Raw genomic sequence first — 4834 nt, 5'->3', positions numbered from 1 at the left:
TTATCCTACACTGCCAAAGGCTCCTGAGTACAAGCCTAAGATGTCGTATCCTCAGAGACTTCAAAAGGAGACCAAGGACAAGCAGTTTTCAAAGTTCTTGGAAATCTTCAGAAAGTTACAAATCAATATTCCTTTTGCTGAGGTTTTGGAGCAAATGCCTATCTATGTCAAGTTCATGAAGGAGCTGTTGTCAAAGAAAAAGCGTTTAAAGGGAGATGAGACAGTAGTCCTGACTAAGGAATGTAGTGCTGTCATTCAGAATAACTTGCCAAGGAAGATGCCAGATCCAGGCAGCTTTCAAATTCCATGCACCATTGGGAGCACAACCTTTGAGAAAGCCCTATGTGATCTAGGGGCAAGCATAAATCTAATGCCCTTATCTTTGATGAAGAAGCTGCATATCCAAGAGGCACAACCCACAAAGATAGCATTACAGATGGCGGACAAATCTATGAAGCCGGCATACGGATTAGTGGAGAATATCTTGGTCAAAGTGGGTAAGTTCTTCCTCCCAGCAGATTTTGTGATTCTTGATATAGGGGAGGATGAGAATGCCTCTATAATTCTAGGAAGACCATTCCTAGCCACTGGAAGAGCACTGATTGATGTAGAAGTGGGTGAATTGGTGCTTAGAGTGCATAATGAGCAACTGGTCTTTCATGTCTTCAAAGATGTACATTCAACAGGTGAAGAAGAGAGGTGCATGCAGGCTGAGCTTATTGATCCAAACTTTCAAGAACCCCCTGATGATGCACAGCAGAATTTGCAACTCAAACCTCCTGTGGTGACAACCGATAAAATTCCGCCTGACATCAAACCTAAGTTTGGTGTTGAAACTGCATCATCTACCAAAGAGGAGATCCCCAAAAAGAAAAAAAATACCCAGAGGATGGAGAAACAAAAAGATCCCCACTGAAGGTTTCTCCCCAGGAATGAAGGTGGTGTTGACCAGCAATCCAGCATGGGTTTATACAGTAATCAAAATCCTCTCTCTGGAGCATATTGAGCTACGTTATGGAGACATAGGAAAGAAGTTCAAAGTAAGGGGTGAAGAGCTGAGCCCCTATGATCCTCCTCCTTAGAGGAGCTGACCGTCAAGCTAGTGACGATAAAGAAGAGCTTGTCGGGAGGCAACCCGATAAATTCGTATCCTTAGCTATTTTTCGTAGTAGTAGTTTTCTTAGTTATTTTATTTTATTTTTTTTTGAGTTCTTACTAATTTTCTGATCATGCAGCTATGTTCTTCCAGGAACTGAACACCTCAAGCTATATTTCAAAAAAAAAAAAAAGCACCCGACGCGCCAGCGTCGCTGACGCGAACGCGTCATCTAGGGGTGCAAGAAAAAAATAAAAAGTTACAGAGAGTTGCGCGGGAGTAGCTCCAGAATGGAGCCTTTCGCACAAACGATCCCACGCGATCGCGTACCTCACGCGTTTGCGTCGTTTGTGATTTTCGTCATTCACGCGGTCGCGTCACCGACGCGATCGCGTGACCTGCAAATTCGACGTAAAAGAGCATTTGGGCAGAGAGTTGTGCCAGCTTGGGGCAAGAAATGTGCTAAAAGCACAAATTTGGTCACGCGGACGCGTGACTGACGCGTTCGCGTCAGTTGCATACATGGCCATCCACGTGGACGCGTGCCTGACGCTAACGCGTCATTATGAAGAATGCGCGACGCATGCGATCGCGTCATTGACGCGAACGCGTCGCTTGCACCGCCCAGTTTTCTTTCTCTCTCTCTCCCAATCCTAATTCTCTCTTATTCTCTTATCCTTTTATTTTTTTCTTTCATTTTAATATTTGTCTCCTCTATTTTCAGTTCTTATTTGCTTGAGGACAAGCAAACCTTTAAGTTTGGTGTTGACGCTGCGCTTATAGGTTTTCTAGTACAAAAGGGAGGTGAATCATCTTCACGAAGGAGCACAACCTGAAGAATAAAGCGACCGCTAGGATAATTAAGGTGGTTGAGTTCCTTTCATTTTTTATTCCTCCCCTCTTTATCTATGTTATGTTCCGGTTTTCTATTATTTTGCTTTGTTTGTTGCATGATCCTTTATTAGTTAGAATCCTAGGACTAGTTTAGTTTTCTTTTAATTGCTTTAATGACTGAAAAGATGTTTCATGTACCACTCACTGAACTTGAATTTAAAAAGAAAAGAAAAAGAAGTGATGTGTTGCATGAGAAATTGAGTTAATTTTAAAAATAGTCTGATTTACTGAGATGTGGTGGTATTTTCTGTGATTCTGAATGCATGACATGAACAGTGCATATTTTTTGATAGTGAAGTTTATGAATGTTAAAATTGTTGGCTCTTGAAAGAATGATGAAAAAGAAAAATGTTATTGATAATCTGAAAAATCATAAAATTGATTCTTGAAGCAAGAAAGAGCAGTGAAAAACACAAAGCTTGCAAAAAAAAAAAAAAAAAAGCAGAAAAAGCCAAAAACCCTTTAAACTAAAAGGAAAAGTAATACTGGAAAACAAAATGCTTAGGGTCACAGCCAAGACTCATAAAGTAGCTGTGTTCAAGAATCAACATACTGAACTAGGAGAGTCAATAACACTATCTGAATTATGAGTTCCTATGGATGCTGGTGCGCAGAAATTGTGATTACACTTTGATTATGTAAAATTCATCGCTCTTTCTTTCCCTGGTAATGGCGCCAAAAAACATGATGCCAATACCATGGTTCACAACTTCGCACAACTAACCAGCAAGTGCACTGGGTCGTCCAAGTAATACCTTACGTGAGTAAGGGTCGAATCCCACAGAGATTGTTGGTATGAAGCAAGCTATGGTCACCTTGTAAATCTCAGTCAGGCAGATATAAAATAGTAATGGGGTTTTCGAAATTAATTAATAAAATAAGGATAGAAATACTTATGTAAATCATTGGTGAGAATTTCAGATAAGCGAATAGAGATGCTTTCGTTCCTCTGAACTTCTGCTTTCCTACTATCTTCATTTAATTGATGCATAAATCCACTTCCGGGGCCCACTTGGTGTGTGCTTGGGCTGAGCTTAAGTGTTATACGTGTAGAGGTCATTCCTGGAGTTGAACGCCAGTTTTGGTGCCAGTTTGGGCGTTGAACTCCACTTTGCAACTTGTTTCTGGCGCTGGACGCCAGAATTGGGCAGAGAACTGGCGTTGAACGCCAGTTTGCGTCATCTAAACTTGAGCAAAGTATGGACTATTATACATTGCTGGAAAGCCCTGGATGTCTAATTTCCAACGCAATTGGAAGCGCGACATTTCGAGTTCTGTAGCTCCAGAAAATCCACTTTGAGTGCAGGGAGGTTAGTATCCAACAGCATCAGCAGTCCTTCTTCAACCTCTGAATCTGATTTTTGCTCAAGTCCCTCAATTTTAGCTAGAAAATACCTGAAATCACAGAAAACATACAAACTCATAGTAAAGTCCAGAAATGTGAATTTAACATAAAAACTAATGAAAACATCCCTAAAAGTAACTAGATCCTACTAAAAATATACTAAAAACAATGTCAAAAAGCGTATAAATTATCCGCTCATCACAATACCAAACTTAAATTGTTTCTTGTCCCCAAGCAACTAAAAATCAAATAGGATAAAAAGAAGAGAATATACTATAAATTTCAAACTACCAATGAAACATAGCTTCAATCATATGAGCGGGACTTATAGCTTTTTGCCTCTTGAATAGTTTTGGCATCTCACTTTATCCATTGAAGTTCAGAATGATTGGCTCTTGTCTTTGTTGCTCCTCCCTCATTGCTTTTTGATCTTCTCTTATTTCATGAAGGATGATGGAGTGTTCTTGATGTTCCACCCTTAATTGTCCCATGTTGGAACTTAATTCTCCTAGGGAGTGTTGATTTGCTCCCAAAAATTCTGTGGAGGCAAGTGCATCCCTTGATGTATCTCAGGGATTTCTTGATGATGAGCTTCTTCATGTGCCTGTTGAGATTCATGAATGCGCTCTCTTGTTTGCTCCATCCTTTTCTTAGTGATGGGCTTGTGAGATGAATCTTTCCATATCCCATGGCTCAGAGGTGGAAGCATTTGTCTTCCCTTTCCTCTTTCTTGAGGTTTCTCTGGCCTTAGGTGCCATTAATGGTAATGGAAAAACAAAAAGCTTATGCTTTTACCACACCAAACTTAGAATATTGCTCGCCCTCGAGCAAGAGAAGAAAGAATAGATGAAGAAGAAGAAGATATGGAGGAGATAGAGGGATGAGTGTATGGATGTGAGTGGTGAATGGAGAACAGAAGGGATGATTATGAATGGAGAGAGAGGGTGATATAGGATTATGAGGAGGTGAGGTGAGTGGAGGTATGTGAGGTGATCCTGTGGGGTCCACAGATCCTGAGGTGTTCAAGGATTTACAACCTTGCACCAAATTAGGCATGTAAAATGCCTTTGCACACAACTCTGGGCGTTCAGCGCCAGATTGGTGCTTGTTCTGGGCGTTGAACGCCCATTTGTAGCCCATTTCTGGCGTTGAACGCCAGAACCATGCTTGTTCTGGGCGTTCAGCGCCAGCTCTTCTCCAGGGTGCATTTCTGGCATTCAAACGCCCAGATGCTGCCCATTTCTGGCGTTCAGCGCCAGAGCCATGCTCTGTTCTGGCGTTGAACGCCCAAAACATGCTTCTTACTGGCGTTTAAATGCCAGTAAGGTCTTCCTCCAGGGTGTGATTTTTCTTCTGTTGTTTTTGATTTTGTTTTCAATTTTTATATTTATTTTGTGACTCCACATGATCATGAACCTAATAAAACATGAAAAACAATGAAAATTAGATAAATAAACATTGGGTTGCCTCCCAACAAGCGCTTCTTTAATGTCAATAGC

The sequence above is a fragment of the Arachis ipaensis genome, chromosome B05, assembly GCF_000816755.2.
Source record: "Arachis ipaensis cultivar K30076 chromosome B05, Araip1.1, whole genome shotgun sequence".
Lineage (NCBI taxonomy): Eukaryota > Viridiplantae > Streptophyta > Magnoliopsida > Fabales > Fabaceae > Arachis > Arachis ipaensis.
The sequence above is the reverse complement of the archived record's forward strand: the minus strand, read 5'-3'. Positions refer to the sequence as shown.